We start from the raw sequence: 26,554 nt of genomic DNA, 5'->3' as shown, positions 1-26,554 counted from the left end.
TTTAGAGAACAAAACCTGCTACCCTTACATCCTCAGAGATGATGCCACCCGAAAGCTGCAGGAACAGCATTTCATATTCTGCTTGGGAACCCTGCAGCCCAAGGATATCAATGTGGACTTCACAAGCTTCAAAATCTCCCCTCCCCCAACCGCATCCCAAAACCAGCCCAGCTCATCCCTGCCTCCCTAACCATTCCTCCCACCTCACGCCCCACCCCTATCTCCTACCCACTAACCTCATCCCGCCTCCTTGACCTGTCCGTCCTCCCTGGACCGACCTATCCCCTCCCTAACTCCCCACCTACATTCACCTTTACTGGCTCCAACCCCGCCTCTTTGACCTGTCTCTCTCCTCTCCACCTATCTTCTCCTCTATCCATCTTCTATCCGCCTCCCCCTCTCTCCCTATTTATTTCAGAACCCCCTTCCCCTCCCCCATTTCTGAAGAAAGGTCTTGAGCTGAAATGTCAGCTTTCCTGCTCCTCTGATGCTGCTTGGCCTGCTGTGTTCATCCAGCTCTACACCTCTTTACCCTTACATCCTCACCTGGTCTTGGCTCCATGTGACTCCAAATCCACAACAATGTGGTTTAAAACCCTCTGAAATTGCCGAGCAATTCACTTAGTTCAAGAGTAATGGATGGGAAACAAATGCTGACCTGGCCAGTGAGGCCGATATGATTTTTTTAAAAAAAGGCTCAGAGGGGCGATAATTGGCAAGGTTGGAATTCTCCTGCTTTTCTGGGGATGTGACATGCCTGGGTAATTCTCCACAACTGGACAGATGTCATTGATGAAATGAACTAGTGCTTGAAAAATGAGGGGACAATAATTAGGTGGTAGTTTGGTTAGGGGCACAGTACTTTCTCCAGCACTCATCTATCACTGAAATGTTGTCAGGGACCGTAGCCTTTGCAGTATCTTCAGCTGTTTCTCGATACTGTGAAGATTAATGTCTTTATTATTAGTGGACCAAAACTGGAAAACTATTGCTTTGAATCAAGGAAATTGTATGAAAAAAGAATAGCTGCAGTTTACAAACTTTTACTGGGCCGTTTTATAGCTGGCACATCAAATGCAGCCAACAGGTGCACGAGAAACTATGTTACTGTTTGGAAACATCGAAGCTGGGCAAATTGTTCCTGAACAAACAAGTGGAGACAGTTTGCCCAGTGACATGGAGTTGGTTGGCTTTTCTATTGACCAGTTATTCTGGGTGCAAGAGCGCTCAATCTAAGAGCAGCTTTTGAACTGATGTCTGCCCTGATGATGGACTGTGTGTATGAACAGTATAGCAGACAGAATCTAACCTCTGAAGGGAAAACATAACATATAGCTCTTTTTCTCCCTTGTGTGAGCTGTACCAGTGAAGTTAGTTGTTCACATCCACTTTTCCTGTAACTGCTTTCTTTGTGTAACCTTATCGATGGAAGGAGAAAGAAAGCTTACTGAAAACAAAAAATGCTGGAAATCACAGGAGTCCAGGCAGCGCCCATGGAGAGACAGCAAGCTAATGTTTCTTCATCAGAGCAGAGTCATCTAGGCTCGAAACGTTAGCTTGCTCTCTCTCTCCCTGGATGCTGCCCGACCCACTGTGATTTCCAACATTTTTTGTTTTTAGTACAGATTCCAGCATCTGCAGTAATTTGATCCTATCCTGAAAGCAAGTTTCCCAAGTATTGAAAAGATCAATTCCTGACCAATGACTGGAATATTGGTGCAAACAACTTAGTGTCATTAAAAGGACTGGAAAAGCTAACAAAGGAAATGGAAAGACAGTGAACGAAATCAATTCATTGAATCTTGTAATCCAATTGGCACAGTTGAATAGTATTATCCCCTTTTACCCCCTCACTCTTAAAGCGCATATTTTGGTAGGTGTCGTGTAGCTAGTTTAAATTCTACAACTCTTACCCCCTATTTCTTCGTTACCATCATTTCAGGACAAATTTGTTCAAAAAGGTGCTTTTTTGGTTAAGTACCCAAATTAGAATTAGCTTTACGGTCACAAATACTCAAATGAGTACAAAGTGTACAAGTTGCTGCTTATGGTGCCATCTTAGGTACAAAGGTCCCTAGGTACGGCTTCTTCAGTTACAGTTCTTAGAAGTTTAGAGAAGTGCAAAATCCAGCATTGCAGATTTTAGGAATAAATTATAAAATGGAGAAAAATAAAGTTCAGAACACCAGTCTTCCAACCCAAGTGTGGTTGAATGTACGATTTCAAATCAGAATTAGACAGCAAAGTGGAGTTGTAAATTTTTCTGGTGATCAAACCTTTTCACTTTTGTCAAGACTACAGGAATAGTGGACTGCATTTCCAGTATGCTATCCCAGAGGATCCTAACGCTGTCATGGAGTGAATTAAATTGGCTGAAGGCTGCATCTGAGATGCAGGAGACCTCAGGAGGTGGTCTGCTGCTTCTGGATTGCCCAGATGTTAAAAATTCATTTGTACAAAGTGCTATGGGAAAAGGAAAGCCTGGCTGGAGCAGCACTTATTGCATATTCCTAATTGCCCAGAGGTCAACTAGGAGTCACATGTAGGCAAGACCAGGCAAAGGACAGTAGATTTCCTTCCCTCAAGGACATCACTGAACCAGATGTGAATAATGATCATTGGCAATAGTTGTCAGTAGACTTTGCTTTTAATTTCAGATTTTCATTCACTTCAAATATCACCATCTGCCATGGTGGTATTCAAACCACGTCCCCACAGCGTTAGTCTCGAGCTCTGGATAACTAATCCAATGACATTACCACTACATCACCACCTCCACAGATGCCCTGTCTTCCATGGATAGATCTTTAAAAAAAAACTACCCTCATGCAGCATGGTAGGAGTAACACTCAAAATAAAGAAGGGTCTTCTTCCTCTTTCAAAGGACCAGAGCAGACAGAAAGCAGTACTCTCCTTATCAATGACATTTAAGGAAACAGAGAATGATGGAGAAGGTAGTAAGACGAACCAAGTAAAATTAGATAAACAAAAGAGAGCAAGAAAATGATTAAACAATTTTAAAAACATCAATGAGAACAAAAATGTAGTACCTGCAAGAAAATCTCCACAATTTCAATTCTTTTTTTAAACTGATGAGGTTGAGTAACTGCAAGAAAATAAATGGTGGTGTTAGAAAGGCTCCTTGCATTATTAAGTACGTGGCCTCACATAAAGCACCAACTTTAATTCATTTCAGCAATGCAACGACAGGAACTTCTTGATACTCGTGAAGAATTTGACAACAAGCTTGCTTTTCCTGTGGCCAGTGACAAAACAGTGCAGACAATCCAGCAATCTGCGATGCCCAGGACATGCAATGTATTGCCCAATACACAATGCTGGATTACTTACACACACTATTGCTAAATAGTGTTATAGGTGTCAGGGGATTTGGTGTAATGAATGTATCACCTTTGTGTCTACAATTATAAAGTGTAGCAACAATTACACAAGTTCTGCAATGTTGTGCAGAGTAATAAAACATAAAAACTATGGATGCTGAATATCTGAAACAAAAACAGAAAGCGCTGGCAAAACTCAGCAGGTCTGGTAGCATTTAGGAGAGTCGACAGCTTAGTGGTATTTTTGATAGATTAAGACAGGAATCCAGCTAATGTTCTAGAGACTCAGGTTTGAATTCCACCACAGCAGGTGGTGGAATTTGAATTCAATTTTTTTAAATCTCTGGAACAATTAAGAATCTACTAATGACTGTGAAACTATTGCCGAATGTCAGAAAAACCCATCTGGTTCACTAATGTCCTTTCGGGGGGAAATCTGCCATCTTTACCTGGTCTGGCCTACATGTGACTCCAGACCCACAGCAAAGTGGCTGACTCTCAACTACCCTCTGAAATAGTGTATTTGCCACTCTGTTCAATGGCAGTAGGGATGGACAATAATTGCTGACCAGCCAGCAAAGCTCATGTCCCATGACTGAATAAAACAAACTGAGGAGAAAACAGAGATAGCACTGAGTATGGGGACTTTTCAGATTTTTGTAGAGAATAATGTTGATTTCTGAAGAAATCTGGGTTGTAGTAAATCATTTCGAAAGCTGTTGCAACTCACTTTAGAAACAAAAACAGAAATTGCTGGAAAAGCTCAGCAGGAGCAGCAACTTGAGGGGAGACAATGGCCTCGTGGTATTATCGTTGGACTGTTAATCCTGAGACTCAGATAATGTTCTGGGGACTCAGGTTCAAATTCCGCCACGGCAGATGGTGGAATTTGAATTCAATAAATATCTGGAATAAAGAATCTAATGATGACTGTGAATCCATTATCAATTGTCAGGAAAAACCCATCTGGTTCACTAATGTCCTTTAGGGAAGGAAACTGCCATCCTAACCTGGTCTGGCCTACATGTGACTCCAAACCCACAACAATGTGCTTGACTCTTAAATGCCCTCTGGGCAATTAGGGATGGGCAATAAATGCTGCCTAGTCAGCGATGCCCTCATCCTGTGAATGAATAAAAAAAAACTGTGGAGAGAATTTTTGGGTGGCACGGTGGCTCAGTGGTTAGCACTGCTGCCTCTCAGCGCCAGGGACCCGGGTTGTGCCCTCATGTGACTGTTTGTGTGGAGTTTGCACATTCTCCCCGTGTGTGCGTGGGTTTGCTCTGAGTGCTCCAGTTTCCTCCCACAGTCCAAAGATGTGCAGGCTAGGTGGATTGGCCATGCTAAATTGTCATAGTGTTCAGGGATGCGTAGATTAAATGGGTTGTAGGGAAATGGCTTGGTTGTAATGCTCTGAGTGTCAGTGTGGACTTGTTGGGCCGAAGGGCCTGTTTCTGCACTGTAGGGATACTATGATCTATGAAATCAGACTTAATGTTTCAGGTTAGGTGACCCTTCTTCAAAACTGGGCTTGTAGCTCTCAGGTAACTTGTCCTATCTCCCTCTGGACCATGACCCCACCATGGAACATCAGATCATTGTGTCCACTGCGGTCACTAGCCTAGTTTCATTTGGTGATCTTTCCCCACTCGGCCCAAGCTCAGTCTCCCAATCCTGCACAGCTCGCTTCCATCTCCTTCCCAAAATCCACAAACAGGACTACTCAGGCAGCTCTATTGTTTCTGACTACTCTTGTCCCACAGAACTCATCTCTTCATACCTCAACTGAATTCTTTCCCCCCCTTGTCCTGTCCTTTCCCACTTATATCCGCAATTCTTATGATGCTTTACATCAGTTTGCAGGCTCCAGCCACCTCCTCTTTACCATGGACATGCAATCCCTTTAGACGTCTATCCCTCATCAGGATGGTTTCAGGGCACTCCACTTCTTCTTGGAGCAAAGGCCTGAACCGTCCCCATCCACCACCACCCTCCTCCACCTGGCCAAGTTCGTCCTCACTCTTAATAACCTCTCCTTTAACTCCTCTCACTTGATTCAGGTCAAAAGGGGTGGCCATGGGTACCCGCATGAGCCCCAGTTATGCCTGTCTCTTCATGGGGTACGTGGAACATTCCTTGTTTCAATCTAATTCTGGCCCCCACCCACAACTCCTTCTCCAGTACAATCGATGACATAATCAGTGCTGCTTCCCTCTCTCATTCAGAATTGGAAAAGTTTATCAATTTTGCTTCCAATTTCCACCCCACCCTCACCTTCACCTGATTCTTCCAACTCCTCCCATTTCTGGGGATAGGTTGGCCACCAATACCCACTACAAACCAACCAACTCCCACTGTTAACTTGACTAGACACCCTCACACCCTGCTTCCTGTAAAAACACCTATTCCATTCTCCCAGTTCCTCTGTCTCCATTGCATTATTTCCGATGAGGCTAGCTTCGACAAGAAAGCCTCCAAATTGTTCACCTCCTTCCTCAACTGGGATTTCCCCAGCGCCCCCACTGTTGTTGACAGGGCCCTCAGCTGTGTCCGATCCATATCCCACACTTCAGCCCTCACTCAGTCTTCCCTCGCACAACAGCGGTAAGTTCCTCTTTGTCCTCACCTACCATCCCACCAACATCCACATCCAGAGGATCATTAGCCGCCATTTCCACCACCTTCACATATTCCCCTCCCTTGTCAGCCTCCTGCAATGACTGTTCCCTCCAGGACAAGCTGGTCCACTCCTCTTTCATTCCCAACACATCCCCACAGTACCTTCCCCTGCAACTGCGAAAGGTGTAACACCAATCCCTTTTACTTCCTCCCTCCTCAGTATCCAAGGGCCCAAACATACCTTCCAGGTGAAGCAGCGCTTTACTTGCACTTCACTCAGTCTAGTCTACTGTATTCATTGCTCACAATGTGGTCTCCGCTATGTTGGAGAGACAAAGTGCAGCCTGGTAACCGTTTTGCTTTTTTGAGTTCTCAGGGTCACCGGACGAAAGCGTTAACTCTGACTTCTGTTTTTGTTTCTGATTCCCAGCATCCGCAGTTCTTTCCGTTTTGATTAAAAATGCGACTCTACTGACTGTTTCCACCCCAAGACCCCACATGCGCTTAGCAACAGTTCAACTACAAAAACATTCCGTGGAGCACACCAGTTTATCCAGACTTTAGCCAAGTTTGGAAAGATAATACTGCAATTGATGTTCAGCATTCAAATGAACAAACTTTTTCATGTCCATGATCACACGATCTTGAAATCTCAGTCCTCATATAAGATTTTACTGTTAGCCCTGAATAGTTTGTTTCCACAAGACACAAAACTGTTGGAACAGAAAATCTGAGCATTTTTCCAGTACAATGTGGTGTTTCACTTGATAAAAACGTTTGTGCCAAGACTTGTTCGAGTACAACTTCCCGTTAAGGGGAGACTAACCCCACGCTGACAGGTCTCTATAAAACGAAGTTTTAATCGGTTTGTTGTTGTTGTTGTTGGGAGGGGGGCAGTGCAGATCATTGCGTGAACTAAAGGACACCATACCCTTGCCATTTGCTCAGCTGCGTAAGAAATGGTTCAATTATTTTGCTATGCTCCCCCCATCTTTTGACCTTGTTTCTCAACAGCTGAAGTTTACGAAAGCAAATCTCTCAATGCCCTGTCTCTTTTAGGTCTGCGCAACACGCAGCAACATCGAGACTTGGTGTAACACTGAGGTCACGTGAAAGTAGGGTATGGAGGTGGGAAGAAACGGAATTATGTAAACATAGCTCACTATCGAGGCCAGAGAGGGAAAAAAATTAAATGCAATCCTCGCGAAATATTCAGTGCATTCTGATCTACTTTCTTAAATTAAGAAAGCGCGCAGTCGAAAGCGAACCTTTAACAATTGACAAAAGCAGCTAGCTCCCAGTTTCAGTGTCACTTACGCCAGTGAAATCACAGCGAATTCAGACCGATCTCTGGAATAGGAGGAACTCTCTCCGGCGGCTTCTCGAGAACAACTGCTAAGAAAGGAGCCAAGTTAACACTTTCACTGCTGTACTAAATTAGGAGATTACAAAAATTTGATAACGAAAATCTACACACTCACAATGAAACCATACGAGCACATGGACATTGAGTCTTATGTAATAGATTAATTTTTAAAATCAACCTGTTCAGAGGACTTATAACAATCACTGAAGCAGATGGAACTTCACCCTCCTGGTTTAGAGATACAGACACTGCCACTACACCTCAAGACCCTTCTTAGAATCATACAGCACGGAAACAGACCCTTCGGTTCAACCAGTCTGTGCCGAACATAATTCCAAACTAAACTAGTCCCATCTGACCTCTATATCCCTCAAGACCTTTCCATTCAGCCTGAAAAACAAGGTCAAAAGATAGGGGGAGCATAGCAAAATAATTGAACCATTTCCCATAATTATTGCAGAAACTGTACAAAGAAACCACGTTGAAGAAAACAGTACAAGAATGATTTATAATGGAAGCAATAAAAAAATCTTTAAGAGGTGTATTAAGCAAAAAAAATGGTAAACTGGTCAGTCAAATTAACATCAAATTACAAATTCAATATAACCTGAATATATTTATTCCTGCCAATGAGACATGAATATTGCTCACCAGTATCAATTAGTAAAATAAAACCCAGTAATTTGTGAACTTGACAGTTCAAATCCTCTGCAATTTACCAGACAATTACTGCTAATCTACTGTTTGTTTTGTGACTTTTAATAATAGACCTAAAACAGTCTTTCTGGTCAATTTAAAAAAGGAAGAAAAATGGTTTTGAAGTACATGTTCCACCTGCTCGGGACATGTGTGATAGTATACCTGATTCCTAGACTACCATAAGGCTGTTGTCACATTGTCTGTGCTCTCACACACAGCTGGTGGTGGTTTAACCTAAGGGCCACCACATTCTCAAGCCAGGGGACAGTTTGAGAAGATGATACCTTCATGGTAACCTCAGCTGGTACGAGAATTAAAGCCACAATGGTCTGCGTCACAAACCAGCTGTCCAGCCGACTGAGTTAACTGACTTGGTTCAGTATGTCAGAACAGCTTGAACAAAATAAATATATGCCTAATGCATGCAAGCTGACCCTTCACTTTTCGGGCTGTTGTGGTAGTGTACCTACCTCTGAGCCAGACAGTCTGGGTTCATGTCCTACTATCTGCACTGGATACAGCAAAGAATATGGATCCTGACAACATTCCAGCAATCGTACTGAAGACTTCTACTCTAGAACTTGCCACACCCCCAGCCACGTTTTTACAATACTTATAGAACACTGGCGTCGATATGGAGAAGTGGAAAAATGCCCAGCTATGTCCTTACCACAAAAATCAGGGTAAATAACCTTTTGGTCTATTCTCAATCATCACCAAAGTAATGGAACAGGTCATCACCAGCGCTACCAAGGAGTACTTGCAAAGGAATAATCTGCTCAGTGACACTTTGGTTGTGTTCCGCCAGGGCCACTCAACTCCTGACCTCATTACAGCCTTGGTCAAAATATAGGCAAAATAGTTCAACTCCAGGAGTAAGATAAGAGTGACTGCCCTTGACATCAAGGTAGCATTTGACCAAATATAGCATTAAGCAGCTCAAGCAATACTGAGGTCAATGGGAGACAGGTAATTCAGAAATTGCTGGAAAAACTTGGCAGGTCTGGCAGTATCTGTGGACAGAAAACAGAATTAACATTTCGAGTCCAGTGACCCTTCTTCAGAATTGAGACCTAGTGGAGATGCTTACTAACGATTGCACAATGTTCAGCACCATTTGCAACACTTCAGACACCAAACCAGTCAATGTACATATGCAGCAAGACCTCGCAAATATCTATGCTTGGGCTGATAAGTAGTAAGCAACATTCATGTCACACAAATGCTAAGCACTGACCCTCTCCAACAAGAGAAAATCTAACCATTATTCCTTGACTTTCAATAGCATTACAATCACTAAATTCTCCCACTATCAAGATCCCGAAGATTACCATTGACCAGAAACTGAACTGCGCTAGACATACAAGGAACAAAGAACAAAGAAAATTACAGCACAGGAACAGGCCCTTCAGCCCTCCAAGCCTGCACTGATCCAGATCCTCTATCTAAACCTGTGGCCTATTTTCCAAGGATCTGTGTCCCTCTGCTCCCTGCCCATTCATGTATCTGTCTAGATACATCTTAAATGACGCTATCATGCCTGCCTCTACCACCTCCGCTGGCAACGCGTTCCAGGCACCCACCACCCTCTGCGTAAAGAACTTTCCACGCACATCTCCCTTAAACTTTTCCCCTCTCACCTAGAAATCGTGACCCCTAGTAATTGAGTCCCCCACTCTGGGAAAAAGCTTCTGACATATAAATATAATAGCTACAAGATAAATCAGAGGCTAAGAATTTTGCAGAGAATAACTCACTTCCTGATTTCCCTGAAAGACACAAGCCAGGAGTGTGATGGAATATTCCCCACTTGCCTAGATGGGTCCAGCTCTAACAACTCAAGAAGTTTGACACCATCCAGGACAAAGTATTCCACTCGATTGGCACCCAATCCACCATCTTCAATATTCACTGCCTTCACCACCGACACACAGTTTGTGCTGTTTACAAGACTTTGAAATATATTGTTCAACCTTCAGTGTTGCTGGGTTAAAATCCTGGAATTCTCTCCCTAGTGGCACTATGAGACAATCTATAGCAAATGGACTGCAGTGATTGAAGAAGGCAGTTCTCCATCATCTTCACAAAGGCAAATAAGAATGGAAAATAAATACTGGCCCGGCCAGCAACACCCCCACCTCACAAATGATTTTTTTAAAAAAAGTAACTCACCAAAAAGTCCTACAACAGCACCTTCCAAACTGCGATTTCTGCTACCCATATGGACAAGGGTGGTAGATGTTTGGGTACAGTCTGGCTGTGAGTTCTCTTTCGAACCCCACATCATTGGTGAGTCCAGATGCAGACTGGATAAACACTTTGCAAAACACTTCTGCCCTGTGCATGGGAATGACCTCAACCTTCCAATTTCTTGCCGTTTCAGTAAACCATCTTGCTCTCAGGCTAACATCTCTGTCCTGAGCCTCCTGCAATGTTCCAATGAAGTGCCATGCAAACTCGAGGAACACTACCTCACTTTCTGCTAAGACACCTGACAATCTCTAGGACTTAGTATTGAATTCACAAGTTCAGAGTATGACCTCATGACATCTGTCCTCTGTTTGTCTTAGTTTCTTCTAGAAAACAGCCCACGTCTTGTTTGTTTTTTGTTTATTTTCCTGTCAGCAGAGTAGACCCATTCTCTCCCTCTCCCACCTAAATTTGCACCCATTTTACATCCGTTTCTCTTTTATCACGATTAGAATCCCCTTTGTCTTTTGCACTGAACTTCCACACCCTGTATTCCCCTTGCTCCTCCTTTGTTTCTGTCAAAAGTATAAAAACTATCATTTTCTAACCCCTTTCAATTCCAAGGAAGAGTTATATTACTCTTAAAAAGTTAACTTTCTCCACAAATGCCACCAGACCTGTAGAGTTCTTCCTCCATTCTGTTTTTGTTTCAGATCTCCAGTTTCTACTGTATTTGCTTTTATTTGAGTGTTTAATTAATTGCCGTTTTTCCTCCAGGAATGCCCACCTTGAAAAAGTTCTGCTCTTCTGATGGTATTTCCTTTGTAACCTTTCAGCTTGTCACTTTCATTGCTTCCTATCTCAAAGCTAGTACCTGATAAAGTGCTTGCCAAAACTCACTTTCACAGCCACATGTCCTTCTTGAGGAAAAACCGAAAGAACTGCTAATGCTTTAAATCAGAAACAAAAGCAGAAATTACTGGAAAAGTTCAGCAGGTCTGGCAGCATCTGTGGAGAGAAATCAGTTAACTTTTCAGGTCGAGTATCCCTTCCTCAGAATCCCCTGAAGCATTAACTCTGATTTCTCTCCACAGATGTTTTCAGATCTGCTGAGACTTTTCAGCAATTTCTGTTTTTATCTTCTTCCTGAGTGACTGTTTTCAGCTCCTGCACAGGTTTCAACAGAAGTTCCATCCTTCATGTTTCAAACCCACCCAGGAATACAGGTATCTCGGAAACAACATTCCTCAGGCAGTTGCTCCCACTGCACCCTGAGATTCACACAGTGCCATGTGCTGCCACATGCGTATTCTCATTCTTTCCATCAGCACCAACTCACACTATCTCAAAGATGTTCTCATCTCCATCAGTCCCATTACATTCTTCATTTCCTTTGGCACCTTTTCTCATCCTTTCAGGTGTAAAGGAACTAGAATACCGATGCCCTGCTTGGATCCTTCTTCCCCTCCCCTTCCTTCTGACTCCATCCTTTATTTATCCCACTTCCTGTTATGTATTTACTATATCCTTTGACTTTCCCTCTGTGATGCTGAACGATCTGTGCTCAGCAGATCCTTTTACTCTTCCACCTCAATGAAGTTTGAGCAGGACATTGCACTGAACTTTTCTTCCACAGTCTTCAACTCCATGCCTACTTATTTGGACAGGAGTTGTTTTCCGACCAGACCCTTTCAGCCATCTCTAATACCTCCCCCATCCTCTCCACCTGGACCCCTCCCTCTGCCCTTATACCTGTACTTGATGTCTTCGAGAACTATTGACGTAACATATACTGTCTTAGTTTCTCTGCTGTCCTCACCCAATCTGTCAAGTCTCCCTCTGAACATGCAGTACTCTGTTTGCTCAGATCTAATCCTGACCTTGTTATCAAACCTCCTGATAAGGGTGGTGATGTTGATATCTAGTGTAAAGCCCTCTACCAGGCAGAGAGCCAACTCTTATACTGTTCCTTCTCTCACCCCCTGGATCAATGACCCCATCATTGAACATTAGATTGTTAGTTCCAGGACTGTTACTGACCTCCTCCTTTGGAGATCTCCCCTCCTCATTGTCCCCCAACTCCACCAAATTCCACAAATCCATGAAGGACTGCCTTGGTAGACCCTAAAATGAAACTAAGAAGGGTTGCTGCTCCCAAAACGTTAACTCTGCTTTCTATCCACCTAAGCTGCCAGACCTGTTGAGGTTCTCCAGAGGTTTCTACTTTTGCTTTATCAGACCCATCATTTCAGTTCCCACCACAATGAACTTATTTTTTCCTAACTTTACTCTATTTTGTTGTACCCCTCCCCCACACCTTGTTTGATTTATATGCTGAGTACATGCAAAAGCAGGATTTCAGGGGCCAAAAATATAGGGTCATCTTATGTGCCAGAATGAGCTACACAATTTGTGGTAGATGTGCATTATGTTCCAGCTAACATTCATCTAATAGACATGATGTCCTGTTCACAAAGAGTGGGATAATTCCAATACAGGCCATACTCAGAGTCACAGAGGTCTACAGCACAGAAAAAGGCCCTTTGACCCTGCACCAGTCGAAAGCAACGACCTATCTATTGTAATCCCATTTTCCAGCACTTGGCCCATAGTCTTCTATGCCTTGGCAGCACAAGTGCACATCTATACTTCTTAAATGTTATGACTTTTCTGCTTCCACCATTGAGAGTCTACCTCCAGCACATGGACTGCAACAGCTCAAGAAGGCAGCTCACCACCACCTCCTCAAGGGCATCTAGGGCAAAAAATTCTGGTCCAGCCAGCAATGTCCATGTCCCACAAGTGAATAAAAAACCTCTTACTTGAGACTCCCACCACTGGATGAAAACATTTTTCATCATGCCCTCTAAACATTCTACCCCTTCCCTGATAAATATGCCCCCATCATTGATCCCTCCATAAAAAGGAAATATTTCTTTGTGTCAGTTCTGTCTATACCCTTCATAATGTTATACATTTCAATCATGTTCCCTCTCAATCTCCTCTGCTCTAAGGAAAACAATGCCAGTCTACCCAATCTCTGATCATAACTAAAGTTCTCCAGTCCAGACAACATCCTAAATAAAATAAATAAAAATTAAATAAAAATCAAAAGAACTGCAGATGCTGTAAATCGGGACAAAAATAGAAGTTGTTGGAAAAGCTCAGCAGGTCTGGCAGCATCTGTGAAGAAAAATCAGAGTTAACGTTTTGTGTCCTCAGGACTGATCCTGAGGAATCTCCTCTGCACTCTCTCCAGTGCAATCACATGTCTCCTATAATGTGGATTCCAGAACAGCACACAACACTCTAGCTGTAGCTAAACAACATTTTATACATTTCCAGCATTTCCCTGTTCTTAAACTCTACACCTTGGCTAATAAAGGCAGGTATAATCATATGCTTTCTTAAGCACTTTATCCTGCTATCTTAAGGGACCAGTGGACATGCACTTCAAGGCCCCTCTCATCCTTGGTATTCCCCAGGGTTCTACCATTCATCATGTGTTCCCTTGCCTTGTTTGTCCTGTCCAAGAGCATCACTTTACAATTATCTGAATTTAATTCTATTGACTGCTGATCGGTCCATCTGACCAGCCCATCTATATCCTCCAGTAATCTAAGGCCATCCTTTTCACTGTATACCATCCCACCAGTCAACAATTCTCCTACATTCAAGTCTAAGGTCTATTAGTCCATTATCAATTATCAGCAAAGTAATGGAAGTCTTCATAATTGCAAAAGAAATTTGATAGACTAGATATAGAGAAACTATTTGCTCTGGCAGGAGAATGCAGAACAAGGACATTTCAGCCTGAACCTAATTTTAAGATTATCAGGAATGAAGTTATGCCTCCTGTTCCTCTCCAACCCTTTGAACTCCACCAATTTCAAAAACTTCAGTGTTTTGGCACTGTTCCCAATTTTCTTTCATAGAGTGGGTACTGGTAATAATTCTGTTGCCATTTGCAGATCCTATCATAATCTGTTTTGACAGATAGTCTGACAACCAGTTCTAACCTCTGTCACAACACACAGCAATTGTGAGGTCAATAGCCTTCCCTCTTAAGTGCAAATGAGATTTTCTGGCCTGTCTTAAAGAGGAATTTCTTCAAAGCTAACCAGATCATACAGCTTTTAAAAGATATGCGTCTGTAAATTAAGTGCATTAAAAAGAAGCATTGTCAGAAAATAACCACAGTCTGAGTCATTCTGTGAAGACATCCTTTGCATTGTTGTTGTTAGACTGCATAATCAACTAAAAATGATGTGTCCCTATTTTAATTTTTTTGATGTCAATTCAAAATGCATCTGGAGTATTTTACTTTTATTAAAGTTGATTCAGATACATGCTTCAAGCCTGTTGTGATGGAGTTTACCATCCCCCAATGACCACATCTATCGAGTTTTGTACCTCAGTTACCATGTTGTAATGGAGGAGGAAGATTATTTGAACAGTCCTTATGGGACTTTGCTTCAGGTAATGATGGGTATCATTTCTCAAGACAGGAAAGGAAAGTTAATTATTGGATGCAAATCAATTAGCTAATTTTCTTTTCTGAAGGTCTGCACAATTTTCTTCATTTTTCTCACAATATGGTGATGTCTGGTAGCATGACGGATATAAATTCAACTGTAACCTTCAGAAGGGAATTGGATAAGTACTTGAAGGAGAAAATTACTTGGTTACTGGGAAAGACCGGGGAAGTCAGACTAATTGAATTGTTTATGAAAGAGCCAGCACTGACTTGGGTAGGATGAATGGCCTCCATATGCTGTACAATCCTATTCTCAAGACATATCAGGTTGAGTCTTACACTTTTAGGTTAAGTGTTGAGTATATTGAAGTGATTCTTGCCTTCTGGCCTAGGAAGATTGCTCGTTTTCTCTGACCAAATGTGCCTCAAACTACCTACTGTGCTTCCGAGGAGTTCTTCATGTCTGATTCTTACTCCACCTTACCACGTACCGTTACACTGAACCTGCACTATCTTTGAAAGGCAGCTGTTGGCAATCTGGTGATACCCCTCACCAGGAACATAATAGCAGAGCAGTCACACTGCCCAGAGCTCATATCCAGCACGGGTGGCATTTCCTCGAACACACAACCCCATTCTCTCACCCTTGTTGCCATTTAAGCACCAGACCATACCCTTTACTTTTCCTTAGGTACGATCCACCTAATGACACGGTCTAATTCCCTCGTACTGTTTCGCCAATGCTCAGTAGTCACCCTCTTCTTGTCATTGTCCATGAGGGGAACATCGCACATAGGACAGCGTTCTGACAAGTCCAAGCATGAGTTTCATTGAGAGGCAGCAAAAGGAAACAAATACAGGCTGCAATTCACACTCACAATGTGAATGAAATGCTGGTATCTTGGCCTTGACAGTCCATGATGGCCTTCTGCTCCCAGCTCACATTTACTCAAAATGGGTGTCAATCTGGTCTGGGCTACATGTCATTCCAGATTTAGCAATCTGTTTGACTTTCATCTGCCCTCTGGGCAATAAATGCTGGCCGAGCCAGTGACACCCACATCCTTTGAGTGAATTAATCATTAGTATCTCCTGCCTTCCACCCTATCATAGGCCCGTCTTTTGTTCTTTGTTCCTCGCTGCTTTTACCTGATCCTGAACTTGCTTAAAAACTGTTATGTTTCAACTTCTCCCAGTTGAATGAAAGGTCATTGAACAGAAATTTTCACCCACTCAGTGGATCGGTGCCCAGTCTGTGAAATATTTCTAGCATTTAATGTTTTCACTTCTGCTTTCCTATGATCTTTTGTGCCTTCTTCCCCTCCCCCCGCCACTTCATCTCTTGGCAGCAATACTTTGACTAGTCTGACCCATGGTTTTGAATTCCCTCCCTAAATTTCACTGACTATGCTCTCCTCCTCCTTCAAAATCCTCCTTAAATCTCCTTGACCAAGGTTTTAGTCATCTTTTCTGATATCCCCTTCTTTGCTCAGCATCCCTTTCATCTGACTATTCTTCTATGAAGCACAAGGGATATTTTATTCTACATTAGCTATATAAGAATTATAATTGATTTACATCCAATTTAAAATACACAACTGAGAACACTAGTTCTTGAAATAAAGATCTCTCGCAGCATTGTATTATTGACTTTGTCATTACTTTCTTCCTTTGGAGATTAAAGTTTAAACTAACATTAGTTAATGCTACTTAAATTTTAAAAAAAGCTAAATTTCCCAAATAATGGGGTATTTTGGTAGTTTAATTGGAGCATAAAATGCTAATGAATTAGGAAATTTAGTCTGGAATTTTCACAATAGTTTGGACTCACTCCAGTCATTAACTCATTTATAATGCTGCAAAACAAACAAAAGATTAGGCAGAAATCAGTATTACTGGATCTCGAAATACAACAGGAGCTGACTGGAAATTCTGCTAGGATCTGATGGGGGCAAAAGCTTGTCTGCGCTATTTGATGCACTGATAGCATAAATGGGTGATGGGGTTGGCAGCTAAACTACCCTACCAAATTTCCATGGTCACCATTTCTGCACACAGCAACCAGGAAACTAGAAAGAAAACAGCATCCAGATCTTTGGAGTTACAAAAATAAACTGCCTATCAGGTAGAGGCATGGCCTTAATGGTTCCAAGTCTGACAAAATTACTGTAGTAACTGACCTATCCTGAATGCTCAGTTTGACTTTGAAGCCTGTGATGTCAGCTTGCCCTTCCCACTTTTGGATATGTCTCCCCCGCACCAAGCAAATTTCCAACTTGCATCTCTACTTATACATGCATCAACAGGAAGTTTGCAAATTAGATAAACCTATTCTAACCCTGGTTAACCAGTGGATTCAAAAATTAGAGGTAACAGGTAATGCTGAATTCTCACTCCAACATATTAACAGCACTTGAATGGATATAAGCAATTTTAGTCCTCTATCTCTGCCCAGAAGTTATTCTAACTTCTATAACTTTCTAGCAAACTACGTCATAGTTTATCTGAATTATTTCAATATTATGTGGCAATATTGGATCACATATAATTACTAACATCACTTTTGTTTTAGATTTTCATGTGAGCTGACATATAACTGGAAAGTGAACCTGAAGATCTACACTGGTAGACAAAATGTATTACCATGGAAAAGATTTGTAGGATTTAAGTATGATTTCTTCCAAACAAATGTTTTATGCCTTATAATTTAGGGAAAGGTAAATGCATGTTAGAATTGATATTAATCAGAGGATAATCCCCCTGAACAATACACAACACAGTGTGGAGCTGGAGGAACATAGCAGGCCAGGCAGCATCAGAGGAGCAGAAAAGCTGACATTTCAGGTCAGGACCCTTTTACAGAAACGGGGATGGTGAAGGGAGCTGGGAAATAAATAGAGAGGAGGGGTGGGGCTGGGGAAGGTTGGTGGGATGGTGATAGGTGAGTGCAGATAGGGAGTGGTGGGGATTGGTCAGTGAGGTTAGGAGGGGCAGATAGGTGAGAGAGAAGATGGACAGGTTGTGTCAGGTCAAGGAGGCAGGGATGAGAGGGAGGGTTGGACATGGGATGAGGCTGTGGGATGAGGAGATTTTAAAACTGATGAAATCCATATTTAGGCCATCGGGCTGTAGGCTCCCGAGGTGTAATATGAGGTGTTGCTCCTCCAGTTTGTGGGTGGTGTCATTGTGACACTGGAGGAGGCCCAGGATGGACATGTCACCCAGTGAGTGGGAGGGGAAGTTAAAACGGTTGGTGACTGGGAGGTGTTGTTGTTTGTTGTGTACAGAACGCAGATGCTCCATGAAACGGTCCCTGAGTCTACGCTTGGTCTCACCTTGTCCGTCCTGGGCCTCCTCCAGTGCCATAATGACACCACCTGCAAACTGGAGGAGCAACACCTCATATTACACCTCGGGAGCCTACAGCCCGATGCCCTAAATATGGATTTCATCAGTTCTAAAATCTTCCCACCCCCAGCCTCACCCATGTCCAACCCTCCCTCTCATCCCCGCCTCCTTGACCTGACACAACCTGTCCATCTTCTCTCCCACCTATCCGCCCTATCCATCCCACTGACCAAGCCCCACCACTCCCTATCTGCATTCACCTATCACCATCCCACCTATCTTCCCAAGCCCCACCCCTCCTCTCTATTTATTTCCCAGCTCCCTTCCCCCTCTTCATTTGTTATGAAGGATCCTGACCCAAAACGTCAACTTTCTTACTCCTCTGATTGTGCTTGGCCTGCTGTGTTCATCCAGCTCGACACATTGTTATCTCAGATTCTCCAGCATCGGCAGTTCCTACTATCTCTGGTTTAGCCTGGTCACCATGCCTCAGGCAAGGGAAGAGTTGAGAAATAGAGTCCTTCCCGGTGAACTCAGCCAGTGCAGGAATGGCACCCTCACTCTTGACTTCACCCTGCATTGCAAACCAGCTGTCCAACCAACTGAACTAACCTAACTCACATACAGACGCACTTTTAAATCTAAAACTCAGTTTAAATTGGACTGAATGTGAAATCCTATTTTCATTTGTGGAAAAGAACTAAAGTTTGATTTGTTGTCAAAGTCCACTAAATTCAAGGGCAGCATACTAAATATTTACAGTTAACAACTGGTTTAGTCATCATCAAAAGATGTGCCTGGACCACATAAAGCACAGCCAGGGCTTGCTGTATTGTCCCAGTACTCAATACTCTGGGATCATCTCAGAATGCAAAGTTTATCTCCAGCTTTTGTTCACTACAATTTTCTTAAACTTCTATCCCTTGCCCCTAATTCCAACTGCAAGTTTGAGGAGATCATGGACTTCTTTGTTGCTAATGTTTAAAACATCTATTTAGCTGCTATTGATGCTGTTCTCCTTTGCCCAAGGCTTGATAAATGGCCCAAATGTGCATCCTTTCCTTTGTTTCTCTCATGTTCTCTCAATAGAGAGGATGCAGAAAAGATTTATGAAAATAGTTCCAGTCTTGACTGCCTTTAGCTATGAAGATAGATTGAAGAAGCTAGGGTTCTTAACCTTAGAGAAGAAAAAAATTGAAAGGGTATTTGATACAGATCTTAAATAGATGTTAGCCTGGACAGAGTAGATCAGGAGAAATTGTTCTTTTTTTAAATTCACATGGGGGATGTGGGCGTCACTGGCTGGCCAGCATTTATTGCCCTTCCCTAGCTGTTCTTGTCCATTGGCAGAAAGGTTTGGAATGCAATGCCTGAATCAGCCTCGACCACACTCCCAATCAGTGGTTATAAAAAACAAATTCAATATTTTTCCCAAATGAGAAGATTTGCAAGGTTATGGGGAAAAGATAAGGGGGTGAACTAGCTGAATTGTTGTTGCAGAGAGTTGGTACAAGCACAATTGGGCAAATGTCCTGTCTCCATTTCATGATTCTAAGATGTACCTCTGACTATCTGCCCTATTATCATCTTAAGTGCATTGGTATTCATCTTTGCTTTCTAACCTTCCTGCGAAATACTTTGAAATATTTTACTATTTAAAGGTGTTATTTTTATAAAAATTATATTTATAAATTAAAATTAGCAATAGTTTACAAAAAGAAAGGACAGAAATAAAAGTTACAAATTAAACAGAAGATCCCACAGCATTAGGAAATTATGGAAACAATATAAAAATGTTAATTTAAATGGAAGCAGACCAAGGAGATCGGCTCAAACTCAAAACTAAAAAAGAATTTGGACTGATAGAGAAATTCTTGAAACAAAAATGTGATTGCTGCAAATTTTTGGATAGAGTCATGGAATCAAAAATTATTTTGAAATGTTACTAAATGAGAAAAATGTAAATATTTCACGGCCAGCATGAACTCCAATTATGCAAGTATGAAATACCAAGAAAACTGAAGTGAGATAGTGAAAGAAATTAAATAGCAAATGAATCTTACAAATACCTTACATAAAAGATAGTCTTTTGGAGAAATCATTTAAAATCTAAATACAAAAGAAAATGAAAATATGGAGAAGGGGACGAGCTTATTAGTCACTATCCAGAGCGGAGTCAGCTATTTCCATTTAAATTAAAGTACTGAGTCTCTGAATGTTACTTTTCTTGCTCCATTTGAAAAACACAACTAAACAACTCAGCCTGTATTTGAAATGTAAATGAATGTTGGCAAAGATAAGGACATTTTCTCAACAAAATGAAAATAAAACCTCTTGCAGACAGTGCCCAGTGTGGAAGAAACCTCCTAAAACCATAAGTGAAAAGTACAGAACATTTAAAAAAGGGCCAGGCATAAAATTCCGATACACAAGGGTGAGGCGAGGTGTGTGGGGAAGAGTGAGTTGGAGTGCAGTTCTAAAGTAACAAATTGTAACAGATCTTAGTGTAAGAGGACAGCAATCTCAAAAATTACCCAGTTCCACCACAAACTCAGAGTTGAACATGTATAGAGTAGGCATATATTTAAAGTTTGCAAGTGGCACAAAGCTTAGCTTTTAAAATGTATTCATACATGGGCTGTGGGTGTCCCCAGGTATCACATGCTTGGTGAGAAAAAGTCAGACCTCCAGAAAGGAAGGACCTGTCCTCATTGCAGTAAAAACACCTCAAGCCTGAAGAAAGCCAGTTTACTTTCCCTCATCAGCTCTAAGCTGTGGTTCTTATGAAATATTCAACCTATTTGTTAAGTGTGAACCAGTCGCTTTGTACTTCCTACAAACAAGAGAAAATATGAGAGAGAAGGGAGATCAAGGACCATCGAGCCAACAGCATTATCTCTCAGTGAACCCTGTGGACAGAGACCATAGAAGTGCCTTCCTAGCCTTTCCTCCATCCATAACACCCATGTTGTTTATCTCTGTGAGGCAACAAGGATAGAGAGGACCCAGTAGATGTGTTGTATTTAGACAACCAGAAGGCATTCAACAAGGTACCTCACAGATAGTTAAGTCAGAAGATAAGAGCCCAAGGTGTTGGAGATAGTATATTGGCAATTTACAAAGTGATATCATAGTGGGCAAAAAGTTAACAAATGGATATAATGTCTTACCACAGTCGAGGCAACTGCTCAGCTCCAGGAAGGTCAGGACCCAACAAAGTCAGCATAGAATCATAGGTTCATACAGAAGAGGCTGTTTGGCCCATCAAGTCTATACCACCAAAAATACGCATTTACACTGGTCCCACTTTCCAGGACTAGGCCCATAGCCTTGGCCATAAGACCATAAGATATAGGGGCAAAATCAGGCCATTGGGCCCATCAAGTCTGCTCTACCATTCAATCATGGCTGATATGTTTCTCAACCTCCTTCTACTGTCTTCTCCCCATAACCCTTGATTCCCTTACCAATCAACAACCTATCTATCTGTGTCTTAAATACACTCAATGACTTCGCCTCCACAGCCCTCTGTAGCAATGAGTTCCACAGATTCACCATCCTCTGGCTGAAGAAATTCCTTTTCATCTCAGTTCTGAAGTTCCTTCACTCTGAGGGTGTGCCCTCAGGTCCTAGTCGCTCCTAGTGGTGCAGAACATCTTCTCCACATCCACTCTGTCGTGGCCTGTCAGCATTCTGTAAGTTTAAATCTGCAGCCCCCCACCATCATCCTCTTAACTCCATCAAGCACAGAACCAAAGTCCTCAACTGCTCCTCATGACAAACCCTGCATCCCCTGAATCAATCTTGTAAACCTCCTCTGAACCCCCTCCAACACTCTCACATCCTTCCTTTGATATACAGCCCAAACTGCTCTAAATATTCCAAATGCAGTCTGACCAGAGCCTTGTAAAGCCTCAGCAGTACATCTCTGCTCCTGTATTCTAGTTCTCTTGAAATGAATGCTAACGTTACATTTGCCTTTCCAACCAACCAACTCAACCTGCATTTTAACCCTCGGGGAATCCTGAACTTGAACTCCCAAGTCCCTTTGTACTTCAACTTTCCAAAGCCTTTTCCAATTTAGAAAATAGTCTACCTCTCTATTCTATCTCCCAAACCTCACATTTTCCCACATTGTATTCCATCAGCCTCTTCTTTGCCCACTTGCCTAGCCTGTCCAAGTTCTTCTGCAGCCCTCTGCAGAATATTATGACACTTCAAGGCCTCATCCAAGCACTTTTTAAAGTACTTGTCAGGTTACTAGCCAGGCAGCACCCCCACATCTCTCTGGGTGAAAAATATTTCCCTCAAGTCTCCTGCCTTTCATTATAAAGTGTGTCCCATATTATTGACTCTTCGACAAAGGGTAACAGCTGTTCCCTATCCACCCTTTCCATGCCCCTCATATTCTTATACACCTCTATCAGCTCTCCTCTTCAACCTTTCTGCTCTAAAACAAAACACAACCTGAGCTTATACAGCTCTGCTCTCAGCTAAAGTGCACCATCTGAGGCAACATCCTGGTGAATTGCCTCTGCACCACCCTCCAGTGCAAACACTTCCTTCCTATTGTGTGGTGACCAGAACAGCATTCAGTACTCCAAAGAGAGCCAAACAGCTCCAGCTCCAACATAACACCCCTGCTCGGATGGTGATGGCTAGCACGAGGGGACATAGCTTTAAATTGAGGGGTGATAGATATAGGACAGATGTCAGAGGTAGGTTCTTTACTCAGAGAGTAGTAAGGGCATGGAATGCCCTGCCTGCAAAAATAGTAGACTCGCCCACTTTAAGGGCATTTAAATGGTCATTGGATAAACATATGGATGATAATGGAATAGTTTAGTTTAGATGGGCTTCAGATTGGTTTCACAGGTCGGCGCAACATCGAGGGCCGAAGGGCCTGTACTGCGCTGTAATGTTCTTTGTTCTATGTTCTATGTTCTATGCTCTCATAATCTATGCCTTGACTGATAAAGGCAAATGTCCCATATAACTTCTTAACTTCCTTATTACCCTGCCCTGTTGCCTTCAGGGATTTGTGGACAAGCACCCAGAGATCCCTCTGTTCTCCTGTGCTTCCTTATGTTCTGCCATTCCTTCAGTACTCTCTTGTTTTGTTACTTTTTTCAAAATGCATTACCTCACAATTAGTAGGGTTAAATGCCAAGTGCCACTGATCTGCTCATCTGACCAATCAGTTTACATCTTTTTGTAACCTAACACCTTCTTCCTCACTGTTAAGCACCTGGCCAATCTTCATGTCATCTGCAAACTTGCTTATCATCCCCTCCACATTCTCATCTACATCACTGATCATCTCTCCTCTAAAGCCAGCCCCTTAAATCTATGCCTCCTGGTCATTGATCCTTTCAGCAGGGGGAAAAGTCTCTTATCTACCCTCTCTATGTGTTTCATAATTTAATACATCTGAATTATGGGCCTTCTCAATCTCTGATCCAGCATCCACTGCCGTTTGTGGAAGAGAGTCCAAACATCTACTAACCTGCGTATATAGATGTGCTTCTCAATATCTCTCCTGGACAGTCTGGCCCTAATTCTCAGACTATGTTCCGTAGTTATAGAATCCCCAACCAGTGGAAATAGTTTATCTTTAACTTCCCTGTCTTTTCTTTTTAATACCTTGAAGAATTCCATCAGATCACCCTTAACTTTCTAAATTCCAAAGAAAAGAGGCCTTTGTGTAATCTATCCTCACAACTTAACCCTTGGAGTCCAGATTTCATTCTTGTAAACCTATATTTTACTCCCTCCAAAACCAAAATCTCCTTCCTAATGTGTGGTACCCAGACCTGCTGACAGTACTACAAAATGTGGGTGAACCAGGAATTTGTGTATCTGCAGCATAACTTCAGCATCATCGTACTCCAGTCCTCTAGATATTGGGCTAAAAGTTAGCCTTTTGTAAAATGTATAACAGGATACTAATTTAAATAACAGACAAAACTAGTTCTGCAAGCACAACATGTTCAACTCCCTTCACAGCAATCTGAAATTGCTGATAAGAGTTGGACACACGTAATATATAGTACCCAAGGGATTCTTGCTATGATGTGATTACATAGGCCACAAGGTTAACTCTGATAAATGAAATAGCAATCAGATAAAAACAAAGCTGGGCACAAAGTTTTAATGTCTTATTGGGTGTAATGTCTTGAACATGCTGGTTTCCCAACATGGTTGTAACTAATTCTTGTTTTCAAGAATAAATTCAGAACATTGCACTTTCATTACAATGGATTCATATGAAGCTATATAAAAAGATCTATTGGCCCATCACATCCACACCCATCAAAAAACAACCACCTAACTATTCTAGGCTCATTTTTCTACCCTTGACCTATAGCTTCCTCTGTCTTTGCATCGCAAATGCACATCTAAATACTTAATGATATGAGGTTTTCTGCTTTTACCACCTTTACAGACAGTGAGTTCCAGATTCCTCACATCTCTATTTCAGTGGCAGGAATCGTGAGAGCGTAAGCCAGGGGGCAGCTGGGAAGGTAAGGTTTCTGTATAAAATACTTGCCTCATGAATAGGCGGAGCGAAGGCTGAGCAGGAGCAAACACGGAGACAGGATGCTGGGAAAGTGAACGAACATACTCAGGCAGTGGCTAAACCTGAAACACTACACGTGTAATGTCTCCCACCCATCCTCCTCCTCTAACCATAACAAGAGACTGTGTGGAGGGTTGGTAAGGTGAGGAATTTTTTTCTTTCTCTTTATCTCTCTTGGCAATTTAGAGCAGAGGGGATGGAAGCTAGGGCAGTTGCATGCTCCTCTTGTAGGATGTGGGAGGTAAGGGTCACGACGAGTGCCCCTTCTGACTTCATCTGCGAGAAGTGCACCCAACACCAGCTCCTCACAGACTGCGTTAGGGAACTGGAGCTGGAGCTGGATGAGCTCCGGATCATTTGGGAGGCTGAGGGGGTGATAGAGAGGAGTTATAGGGAGGTAGTTACACGCAAGTTACAGGATAAAGGTAGCTGGGTGACCGTCAGGAGAGAGAAAGGGAATAGGCAGACAGTGCAGGGATCCCCTGTGGTCATTCCCCTCAATAATATGTATACTGCTTTGGATACTGTTGGAGGGGGGACCTACCAGGGGAAAGCCATAGTGGCCAGGTCTCAGGTACTGAGCCTGGGGCTCTGTGTCTCAGGAGGGAATGGAGAAGAATAGGAGACCAATAGTGATAGGAGATTCAATGGTTAGGGGAACAGACAGGAGATCCTGTGGTTGTGAACGAGACTCCTGGTTGGTATGTTGCCTCCTGGGTGCCACGGTCAGGGACGTCTCAGATTCTTAAGGGGGAGGGTGATCTGCCAGAAGTCGTGATACACATTAGCACCAATGACATAACTAGGAAAAGGGATGAGGATCTGAAAAACGAATATAGGGAGTTAGACTGGGAGCTAAAAGGCAGAACGAGCAGAGTAGTAATCTCGGGATTACTACCCGTGCCATGGGCTAGTGAGGCTAGAAACAGAGACCAAGTGCATCTGAACACGTGGCTACAGGGCTGGTGTAGGAGGGAGGTCTTCAGATATGTGGATCATTGGGATACCTTCTGGGGAAGGTGGGACCTGTACAAGAAGGATGGGTTGCACCTGAACTGGAGGGGCACCAATATCCTGGGTGGAAGGTTTGCTAGAGGTCTCCCACCAAGAGATATGACACCTTTGGGAGAGAATGGGAATTGGAGCTATGGATCAGAGGATGGGGTAGCTGGTGTACAGGCAGATGCAGCATGCAGATAGTCTGTGAGAAAGGATAGACAGTTGAAAGGGCAAAGTTGCAGTCAGTGTGACGAGTTGAAGCGTGTCTATTTTAACATAAGAAGTGTCAGGAATAAGGGTGATGAACTTAGAGTATGGATCAGTACTTGGAGCTACGATGTTGTGGCCATTGCAGAGACTTGGATATCACAGGGGCAGGAATGGTTGTTGGATGTTCCGGGGTTTTGATGTTTCAAAAGAAATAGGGAGGGAGGTAAAAGAGGTGAGGGAGTGGCATTGTTAATCAGAGATGGTATCGCAGCTGCAGAAAGGGAAGTCGTCGAGGAGGGTTTGTCTACTGAGTCAGTATGGGTGGGAGTCAGAAACAGGAAAGGAGCAGTTACTTTATTGGAAATTTTCTATAGATCCCCCAATAGCAACAGAGACACTGAGGAACAGATTGGGAGACAGATTTTGGAAAGGTGCAGAAGTAATAGGGTTGTTGTCATGGATGACTTTAACTTCCCTAATATCGACTGGAACCTCCTTAGTGCAAATATTTGAATGGAGTAGATTTTATCAGGTGTATCCAGGAAGGATTCCTGACTCAATATGTAGATAGGCAGACTAGAAGGGAGGCCATATTGGATTTGGTGCTTGGCAAAGAACCAGGCCAGGTTTCAGATCTCTTGGTGGGAGAGCATTTTGGCAATAGTGATCACAACTCCCTGACCTTGACTATAGTCATGGAGAGGCATAGGAGAAGATGCTATGGG

At 42.7% G+C, this 26,554-nt stretch overlaps 1 protein-coding gene across 1 annotated transcript in view; it reads right to left on the bottom strand.

Moving 5' to 3' along the window:
* Window positions 1–6,714, bottom strand: part of LOC125481841 (xanthine dehydrogenase/oxidase-like) — a 48,239-nt gene extending 41,525 nt beyond the window's left edge. Inside the window, exons 1-2 of the mRNA XM_048593768.1 lie at window positions 6,202–6,714; window positions 3,051–3,106 (exon numbers count right to left, since the gene is read on the bottom strand). The gene's annotated coding sequence lies outside the window, so the exon portion shown is untranslated. The remainder of the gene's footprint in view (window positions 1–3,050; window positions 3,107–6,201) is intronic.
* Window positions 6,715–26,554: the final 19,840 nt, after the last annotated feature.

The sequence above is a fragment of the Rhincodon typus genome, chromosome 3 (genome assembly GCF_021869965.1).
Source record: "Rhincodon typus isolate 14 chromosome 3, sRhiTyp1.1, whole genome shotgun sequence".
NCBI lineage: Eukaryota > Metazoa > Chordata > Chondrichthyes > Orectolobiformes > Rhincodontidae > Rhincodon > Rhincodon typus.
The sequence above is the reverse complement of the archived record's forward strand: the minus strand, read 5'-3'. Positions and strand labels throughout refer to the sequence as shown.